This window comes from Bos grunniens, chromosome X (genome assembly GCF_055505025.1).
Source record: "Bos grunniens cultivar Pamir isolate PY7600 chromosome X, Bosgru_T2T1.0, whole genome shotgun sequence".
In the NCBI taxonomy this organism is placed as follows: Eukaryota; Metazoa; Chordata; class Mammalia; order Artiodactyla; family Bovidae; genus Bos; species Bos grunniens.
Genome location: NC_141194.1, coordinates 73,129,376 through 73,140,767, shown reverse-complemented (window position 1 = coordinate 73,140,767; position 11,392 = coordinate 73,129,376).

Sequence of the window (11,392 nt, the reverse complement as noted above, 5' to 3'; positions counted from 1 at the left end):
GTGTGTTGCATGCTAAGTCACTTCAGTTATGTCCAACTCTTTGTGACCTTATGGACCATAGCCTGTCAGGCTCCTCTTTCCAAGGGATTTTCCAGGCAAAAATACTGGAGTGAGTTGCCATGCCCTCCTTCAGTGGATCTTCCTGACCCAGGGATTGACCCACATCTCTTGTCTCCTGCAGGAGGGTTTTTTTTTTTTTTTTTTTTTTTACTATTAGGGCACCTGAGAAGCACTTGGCACTACCTAGGTCCATCAATGTTGCAGCAAGTGGCAATATTTCATTCTTTTTAACAGCTGAGTAATATGCCATTTTTTTATGTACCCCATCTTCTTTATCCAATTCCTCTGTTTATAGTCATTTAGATTGCTTCTTTGTCTTAACTATTGTGAACAGTGGTACAATGAACATTGGGGTACATTTATCATTTTGGATCATGTTTTTCTCTGGATATATGCTCAAGAGTGGGATTGCAGAGTCATATGGTAGCTCTACTTTTGTTTTTTTAAGGAACCTTCATACTGTTCTCCATAGTAGCTGTACCAGTTTGCATTCCCAGCAAAAGTGTAGGAGGGTTCCCTTCTCTCCAGCATTTATTATCTTTGGATTTTTTGGTAATAGCCATTCTGGCTGGTGTGAGGTGATATCTCATTGTAGTTTTGGTTTCAATTCAGTCAGTTCAGTTGCTCAGTTGTGTCTGAATATTTGCGACCCGATGGACTGCAGCACTCCAGGCTTCCTTGTCCATCAGCAACTCCTAGAGATTGATCAAACTCATGTCCATGAAGTCAGTGATGCCGATTTTTTATTTGCATTTCTCTAATAATTAGCAATATTGAACATTTTTTAATGTGCCTATTCATCTTCTGTATGTCTTTGGAGAAATGTGTATTTAGGTCTTCTGCCCATTTTTTGATTTGGTTTTTTGTTTTGATGCTGTTAAGCATCCTGCGCTATTTGCAAATTTTGGAGACTAATCCTTTACAGTCACAATATTTGAAAATATTTTTCTCTCAGTCTGTGGGTTGTCTTTTTCTTTGTATATCATTTCCTTCCAAAAACTGTGCAAAAGCTTTTGAGCTTAGTAAGTCTCATTTGCTTATTTTTGTTTTTATTTCTATTACTCTTGGAGATGGATTAAAAAAAGATATTGATGCAATTTATGTCATAGGGTTTTCTGCCTATGCTTTTCCTCTAGGAGTTTTATAGTGTTTGGCCTCACATTTAGGTCTTTAGTCCATTTTGTGTTAAAAATGAAATTATATCATTCTTCAACCCCATAAACAAAACAACTTCTTTTTTAACATGTAGCTGTCCAGTTTTCCCAGCACTATTTGTTAAAAAGACTATATTTCCAACATTGTGTACTTTTGCCCCCTTTGTCATAGACTAATTGACCATAGGAGCATGGGCTTATTTCTGGGTTTTCTATCCTGTTCCAGTAACCTATATTTCTATTTTTGTGCCAGTACCATACTGTTTTGATGATTATAGCTTTGTAGTATATTCTGAAGTCGAGGCTCCTATAACTCCAGCTCCATTTTTTTTTCAGGAATGCCTTGGGTATTCAGGGTCTTTTGTGTCTCCGTAAAAATTTTGAGATTTTGTGTTCTAATTCCATGAAAAATGCCATTTGTAATTTGTTAGGGATTGAATTATATCTGTAGATTGCCTTGGATAATATAGTAATGTTGACAATGTTGATTCTTCCAATCCATGAACATGGTATATCTTTCCATCTGCTTATGGCTTCTTTGATTTATTTCATTAACGTCTTATACTTTTCAGACTACAAGTCTTTTATCTCTTTAGGTAGGTATATTCATAGGTATTTTATTCTTTTTGATGCAGTGATATATTGAATTGTTTCTTGAATATTTCTTTCTGATCTTTTGCTGTTAATGTATAGAAATGCAACACATTTATGTGTATTAATTTTGTAGCCTGCAACTTTCTAACTGTGGTGCTGGAGAAGACCTTTTAGTGTTCCTTGGACAGCAAGATCAAACCAGTAAATCCTAAAGGAAATCAACCCTGAATATTCATTGGAAGGACTGATGCTGAAACTGAAGCTCTAATAGTTAAGTCACCTGATGTGAAGAGCCGACTCATTGGAAAAGACCCTGATGCTGGAAAAGATTAAGGGCAGGAAGAGAAGGGGTTAACAGAAAATGACATGGTTGGATGGCATCACTGACTCAATGGGCATGAGTTTGAGCAAACTCTGGGAGATGGTCAAGGATAGGGAAGCCAAGAGTGTTGCAGTTCATGGGGTTACAAAGTGTCAGAGATGACTTAAAGACTGACCAACAACAACTTATTTAAAATCAAATTCATTGATGAATCCTAGTAGTTTCCCAGTAGCATCTTTAGGATTTTCTATGTATAGGATCATGTCATCTACAAACCATGAAAAATCCTTCTTTTCCAATTTGAATTTCCTTTACTTCTGTGATTGCTGTAGCTAGGACTTCCAAAGTTATGTTGCATAAAAGTGGCTAGCATGGATATCCTTGTCTTGTTTCTGACCTTAGACGGAATGCTTTCAACTTTTTATCACTAAGTATGATGTTAGCTGTAGGTTTGTCATATATGTCCTTTATTATGTTGAGGTATATTCCCTCTATGCCCACTTTCTGGAGAGTTTTTATCATGAATGGGTGCTGAATTTTGTAAAAAAAAAAAAAAATTCAAGGATTGAAATGATCATATTTTTTTTTATTTTAAATTTTTGATGTGGTGTATTACATTGATGGATTTGCAGATGTTGAAAAACCCTTGCATCCCTGGCTGAAACCCTTGAATTCCACTTGATCATGATATATGATCTTTTAAATATATTGTTGTATATGGACTGCTGGTGTTTGGTTGAGGAGTTTTGCATTTATGTTCATCATTTATATTGGCCTGTGAATTTCTTTTTTTGAGATATCTTTGTGTGCTTTTAGTATCAGGGTGATGGTGGGCTCATACAATGAGTTTTGAAGGGTTTTTTCCTCTGCAATTTTTGTAATAGTTTCAGAAAGATAGGTGGCAACTCTTCTCTAAATGTTTGATAAAATTTTCATGTAAAGTCATCAGGTCTTGGATGTTGTTTTTCATTCAGGTCCTGGACTTTTTTCATTTTGAATCATAATTTCAATTTCAGTGCTTTTGATTAGCCTGCTCATATTATGTCCCCCCCCCCCACCCCCGGTTCAGTCTAGAGAGACTGTACCTTTCCAAGAATTTGTAAATTTTTTTCCAAGTTATCCATTTTATTTGCATACAGTTGTTCATAGTAGTCTTTTATGATCCTTGTTATTTCTGTGATATCAGTTGTAACTTCTTTTTCATTTTTATTGATTTGAGAATTCTCACTTTTTTCTTGATGAGTCTGGCTAAAGGTTTATCAATTCTGTTTATCTTTTCAAAGAACTAGGTTTTAGTTTCATTAATCTTCATAATTGTTTTCTTTATTTCATTTATTTCTCCTCTGATATTTATGATTCTTTTCCTTCTACTAATTTTGTGCTTAATTGGTTCCTCTTTTTCTAGTTGTTTTACATGTAAAGTTAGGTTGTTTACTTGAGATTTTTCTTTTTTCTTGACATAAGATTGTACTGTTATAAAATTCCCTCTTAAAATTGCTTATGCTGCATCCCATACATTTTGGACGATTGTGCTTTCATTTTCTTTATTTATATATATATATAAATATTTATTTATTTATTTATTATTTATTTATATATATATTTATATATATATTATATATATATAAAAAAATTCTAAAAAACAGAAACACATGGTGGCTCAACAATATGCTACTAAACAAACAAAAGATCACTGAAGAAATGAAACAGGAAATTTTAAAAAATATATATATAAATATATATAATAAAATATATAATAAATATATAATATATATTATATAATATATATTATATAATATATATAATAAAATATAAAAATAATATATTTATATATATTATATATATAATTATTTATATATATATATATATATTTTTAATTTCCTGTTTCATTTCTTCAGTGATCTTTTGTTTGTTTAGTAGCATATTGTTGAGCCACCATGTGTTTCTGTTTTTTAGAATTTTTTTTCTTGAAATTTATTTCTAATCTCATAGAGTTGTAATTCAAAAAGATATTTGATATTACTTCAACTTTCTTAAATTTACCAAGGCTCACCTTGTTGCCCAGCATGTGCTTAATCCAGGAGAATGCTCCATGTGCACTTGAGAAGAATATGTAATCTGCTGTTTTTGGATGTAATGCTCTATAAATATCAACTAAGTCCAACTCATCTAAAGTGTCACTTAGGGCCTGTGTTCCTTATTAATTTTCACCCAGATGATCTGTCCATTAATTAAAGTGTGGTATTAATGTCCCCCACTATTATTGTTACTGTAGATTTCTCCTTTTTGTTTGTTCATATTTGCCTTACATATTGAGGCACTACTATGTTGAGTGTATATATATTTATATTTGTTTTACTTTCTTCTTAGTTTGAACCCTTGATCATTACCTACTGTCCTTCTTTCTCTCTTATAACAGTCTATATTTCAAAGTCTGTTTTGTCTGATGTGAGCATTGCTCTCCCAGCTTTCTTTTGTTTTCCATTTGCATGGAATAGCTTCTCCCATATCCTTACTTTCAGTCTGTATGTATCCCTTGGTCTAAGGCGGGAAAAGACCCATTTTAAATCTAGGACTCATACAGACTGAAAGTGAGAGGATGGAAATATATATTACACAGAAATGGTAATCAAAAGAAAGCTGGACTTGGAATACTCATATCAGACAAAATAGGCTTTAAAATAGAGACTGTTGCAAGAGACAAAGGACACTACATAATGACAAAAAGATCAATCCAAGAAGAATATATGACAATTGGAAGTAAAATTGCAGGATGTAAAATTAATACACAAAAATATATTGCATTTTTATATATTAACAATGAAAGTTCAGAAAGTGAAATTAACAAAAAATTTCATTCACCATTAAAATAAAAAGAATAAAACACCTATTATACAGAGTGAAGTAACTCAGAAATAAAAACGCCAATACAGTATACTAACACATATATATGGAAATTAGAAAGATGGTAATGATGACCCTATATGTGAGACAGCAAAAGAGGCACAGATGTAAAGAACATACTTTTGGACTCTGTGGGAAAAGGCGAGGGTAGGATGATTTGAGAGAATAGCATTGAAACATGTATATTATCATATGTGAAATGGATCGTCCGTCCAGGTTCAATGCATAAGACAGGGAGCTCAGGGCTGGGGCACTGAGACAAACCTGAGGGATGGAATGGGGAGGGAGGTGGGCGGGGGGTTCAGGATGGGGAACATATGTACACCCATGGCTGATTCATGTCAGTGTATGGCAAAAACCACTACAATATTATAAATTAATTAGCCTCCATTTAAAATAAATACTATTTTAAAGGAAAACAAACAAACAAACAAAAACAACCTAGGAATAAACGTACCTAAGGAGGCAAAGGAGGTGTACCCAGAAAACTATAAGATACTGATGAATGCAATCAAAGACAACAAAAATAGATGGAAAGATATACCATAATCTTGGATTCAAAGAATCAATATTGTCAAAATGACTATATTACTCAAAGTAATCTGCTGATTAAGTGCAATCTCTATCAAATTACCTAGGCCATTTTCACAGAATCAAAACAAAATATTTCACAATTGTATGGAAACAAAAAGACCCCAAATAGTCAGAGATATCTTGAGGAATAAAAATGAAGCTAGAGAAATCAAACTATATAAACCTCAGACTATATTGCAAAGCTACAGTCATCAAAACAGTGTGATGTTGTCACACAAAAACAGAAATATAGATTAATGGAAAAGGATAGAAAGTCCAGAGATAGACCTATGCATCTATGGTCACCTAATCTACGACAAAGGAGGCAAGAATATGCAATGGGGAAAAGACAATCACTTCAATAATTGGTTCTGAGGTAGCTGATAGCTACATATAAAAAATGAAATTGAAACACTCCATAACACAAATATGTTATATTTGTTAAATATGTTATACATAAACTCAGACTTCCCTTGCAGCTAGTTGCTAGGAGTCCATCTGCCAATGCAAGGAACATGGGGATCCACCCCTGATCCGAGAAGATTCTACTAAGCTAAGATTCAGCTAAGCTAGCATGTTGCAAATACTGAATTCCATGCACCTTAGAAGACATGCTCTGCACAAGAGAGCCACTACAATGAGAAGCCCATGCACTGCAACTAGAGAGTATCCCCTGCTCACCTCAACAAGAGAAAGCCTATGTGCAGCAACAAAGAACCAGTACAACCAAAAAATATTTTTTTTAAATAAAGTATTTTTAAAATAGAATAAACTCAAAAAAAAAAAAAAAAAAAAGATTAATGACCTAAATGTAAAGCCAGATACTATAAAAGATCTTAGAGGAAAATATCAGCATAACACATTTTGACAAAAATTGCTACAAGATTATTTTTGTTCCACCTCCTAGAGTAATGAAAATATACACTACTATGTAAAAAATTTATAATTAATGAGAGCCTACTATAGTACAGGGAACTCTACTCAATGCTCTGTGTTGACCTAATTGGGCAGTCTAAACCTAAAAAAGAGGAGATATGTGTATACATATAACTGATTTACTTTGCTGTACAGCAGAAACACAACATTGTAAAGCAACTATGATACAATAAAAATTAATAACATATATACTATAAAAATAAACAAATGGAATATAATTAAACCTAAAAAGCGTTTTTACAGCAAAAACTAAAAATAAGAAAACTATAAACAAAACAAAAAGGCAACCCCCAGAATGGGAGAAATTATTTGCAAATGAAGCAACCAACAAGGGAATTATCTCCAAAATACATAGACAGCTCAGGCAGCTCAACATTAAAAAAAAAATAAAAAAAATAAATGAGCAGAAGATATAAATAAACATTTCTCCAAAGAAAACACACAGATGGCCCAAAAGCACATAAACAAATGCTCAACATCACTAATTATTTTTGTTGCTCAGTCATGTCCATCTGTTTGTGACCCCATAGATGGCAGCAGGTCAGGATTCCCTGTCCTTCACCATCTCCCAGAGCTTGCTCAAACTCATGTTCATAGAGTCAGTGATGCCATCCAACTAATTATTTTTTTTTTTTTTGACTGCCATTGAACATTACTGGAAAGGACCATATCAAATACATCGAATACTCTTAACTCAATAGAGCCATTAAAGTAGAAAGAATTGATCCCTGGATACACATTTCCCAAGCAAAATCACAATACCCATCTGACAACAATTAGAAAGTCATACCCAATAGCAATGATAAAGCCAGGTTTCCCAGAGAACCACAGAAGTCAACAGTTCAGTTCAGTTGATCAGTCATGTCTGACTCTTTGTGACCCCATGGACTGCAGCACACCAGGTTTCCCTGTCCATCACCAATTCCCAGAGCCTGCTCCAACTCATGTCCATTGAGTCGGTGATGCCATCCAACCATCTCATCCTCTGTCCTTCCCTTCTCTTCCTGCCTTCAATCTTTCCCAGCATCAGGGTCTTTTCCAGTGAGTCGGTTCTTCAGATCAGGTGGCCAAAGTATTGGAGCTTCAGCTTCAGCATCAGTCCTTGCAGTAAATATTCAGTATTGATTCCCTTTACAATTGACTTGTTTGATCTCCTTTCAGTCCAAGGGACTCTCAAGAGTCTTCTCCAACATCACAGTTCAAAAGCATCAATTCTTCAGTATTCAGCTTTCTTTATGGTCCAACTCTCACACCCATACATGACTGCTGGAAAAAGCATAGCTTTGACCAGACAGACCTTTGTCAATAATGTCTCTGCTTTTTAATGTGCTGCCTAGGTTCGTTAGAGCTTTTCTTCAAAGGAGGAAACATCTGTTAATTTCATGGCTGCTGGCAGCATCTGCAGTGATTTTGGAGCCCCCAAAAACAGTCTATCACTGTTTCGATTGTTTCCCCATTATTTGCCATGAAGTGATGGGACCAGATGCCATGATCTTTGTTTTTTGAACGTTGAGTTTTAAACCAGCTTTTTCACTCTCCTCTTTCACTTTAATCAAGAGGCTCCTCCATTCCTCTTTGCCTTCTGCTGTAAGAGTGGTGTCATCTGCATATCTGAGGTTATTGATATTTCTCCCAGCAATCTTGATTCCAGCTTGTGCTTCATCCAGCCTGGCATTTTGCATGATGTACTCTGCATAAGTTAAACAAGCAAGGTGACAATATACAGCCTTGACATACTCCTTTCCCAACTTGTAACCAGTCCGTTGTTCCATGTCCAGTTCTAATTGTTGCTTCTTGACCTGTATACAGATTTCTCAGGAGGCAGGTCAGGTGGTCTAGTATTTCCATCTCTTTAAGAGTTTTCCACAGTTTGTTGTGATCCACACAGTCAAAGGCTTTGGTGGACTCAATAAAGCAGATGTAGATGTTTTTCTGGAACTCTCTTGCTTGACATCTCCAACAGATGTTGGCAATTTGATCTCTGGTTTTTCTGCCATTTCTAAATCCCGCTTGAACATCTGGAAGTTCTCAGTTCACATACTGTTGAAGCCTTCCTTAGAGAATTTTGAGCATTACTTTGCTAGCATGTGAGATGAGTGCAGTTGTGTGGTAGTTTGACCATTCTTTGGCATTGCTTTTCTTTGGGACTGGAATAAAAACTGACCTTTTCCAGTCCTGTGGCCACTGCTGAGTTTTCCAGACTTGCTGGCAAATTGAATACAGTACTTTAATAGCTTCATATAATAGCTAAATGAACAGAAGTCAACAGCTGCCCCAACATCCTTGACACAAGCAAACCGCTGCATGAAGTAGCACAGCTTTCATCAAAGAGCCTTGGGAAAAGATTTTCCTGTTAAATGCCAGACTCTGCTTTGAATGTGTTCGCTCCTCATCTTTCTGGCCATATTTCCTTTTATTGTTTTAAGCTTATACAGTTTTAAAGAATTTGTTTAGGCTGCATGGGGGCTATTCTCTAGCCACAGTGCACAAACTTCTCATTGAGATGGACTCACTTGTGTAGAGCATGGACTTTAGGACATGCAAGCTTTAGTAGTTACAGCACGTGGGCTCAGTAATTGTGCTACATGGGTTTAGTTGCCCGACAGCATGAGGAATCTTTCCAGGCCAGGGATCAAACCCATTTCCTCTACATCAGCAGGTTGATTCTTTCTGTTTGTTTGTTTGTTTTGTTTTGTTTTTTAGTTTTTTGAATGTTAAAGAAATTCATATAAAAGCTATAGTGAGCTATTACCTCATGGTCAGAATGGCCATCATCAAAAAGTCTACAAACAGTAAGTGCTTAAGAGGATGTGGAGAAAGGGGAACCCCCCTTCACTGTTGGTGAGAATGTAAATTAGTACAGCTACTATTGAGAACAGTATGGAGGTTACTTAAACTAAAACTAAAACTCTGATATGACCCAGCAATCCCAGTCCTGGCTATATACAAGAAGAAAGCCATGATTCCAAAAGATACATGCACCCCCATAGTGTTCATTGCAGCACTATTTACAATAGCCAGGGTATGGAAGCAACCTAAATATTCATCAACAGAGGAACATATAAAGAAGATATGGCACATATATACAGTGTAATATCACTTGGTCATAAAAAAGAATAAAATAATGTTATTTGCAACAACGTGGATGGACCTAGAGATTGTCATACTGAGTGAAGTAAATCAGACAGAGAAAGACAAATATATCACTTATATATGAAATCTTTAAAAAGGTACAAATGAACTTATTGACAAAACAGAAATAGAATCCAAAATGTGGAAAACATACTTGGTTACCAAGGCATAAGCAGGGGAGGGATAAATTGGGAGATGGGGATTGACATATACACATCTACTGAGTACTCTGTAATAGTCTATATAGGAAAAGAATTTTAAAAAGAGTAAATATGTATGTATAACTGATTCACTTTGTTGTACACCTGAAAGTAACATATTTTAAATCAACTATACCCCAATATTTTTTTAAATCAATAATGCACACTTAAAATTTGTTAAAAGGTAGATCTTGTGTTTTCCACAATAAAATAAAATAAACATAAATATTACAAATAAAAATTATTTGTGGTTTTCAGGCTTAACTACAGGGAATTATAATTCCCTTTATAAAGGCTTTTCCTGAAAAGTTTAATGAGAAAAGTTGCCTTCTTTCTGCCAGACTTGGTGCAGAGACAGTGTTTTGCACTGTCTGAGGAGTATTGCAGTCAAGGCCTTCTGACTTGTCATGCTCTTTCACAGATTTACATGCCTACCCTGGGCAACCTCATTCCTATCACTTATATCTGAGCTCATGAGATCACATTCTGTTCAGACCTTCTGCTGAGACCTCCTTATCAGGGAAAACTTGAAGTTACTTTTATCTACTCTGATTCACCCCACTCCTATCCTTATGCTCCCACCCTTGCCCTTGCCTCTAACTTCAAGGTCAGTGTAAGTGTGGAGGTCTTCTGTTTGGGTCTCCCTCAACTGTGACACAAGCTCCACATCTGTGCTGATACCACTAACACTTACCAGTAGGTGATTCGATGGGTAAAACGGAAAATGGGAAGTTGGCACTTCCTCCAACTTTAGCTTTATGCTTATATTGAGTTGGCCAAAAAATTCATTCAGATATTTCTGTACTAGCCTACTGAAAACCCAAATGAACTTTTGGCCAACGCTGTATATTGCCATAAGTAATTAAATACTTAATTCTTATTTTTTTCTGTTTTCTTGGTGTGTGCTTTAAAATTTTTCCAACTTTATTGAAACATAACTAACAAATAAAAATTGTATATATGTAAGATGTACAATGTGAAAGTTTTATATATGTATACATTGTGACTGATTACCACAATCAAGCTAATTAATATATCCATCATCTCACAAACTTCCTTGTGTATGTGGCAAGAACACAAAAGATCTATTTGGTAAGCAAATTTCAAGCATACAATACAGTATATTAACTATAGTTACCTATACTGTACTTTAGATGCTATACTTTAGATCTCTAGAATGTACTCAATTGGCATAACTGAATGTACCCTGAGAATAATATTTCCCCATTTCCCAACCCTTCAGTACTTGATAACCACCATTTTATTTCCTGGTTTTATAAGCTTGATTTTTTTAGATTCTGTAAATAAATAAGGTTATGCAGAAATTTTCTTTATGAGTGTGCCTTGATTCACTTATAATAATGTCTTCCAGGTTTATCCAGGTTGTTGCAATAGCAGAATTTCCTTATTTTAAAGACTGAATTGTGTGTATATATATATATACACATATATATACACACACACACATATGTATATATTTATACTTAGGAGAAACTTATATATTAGGACACAATGTG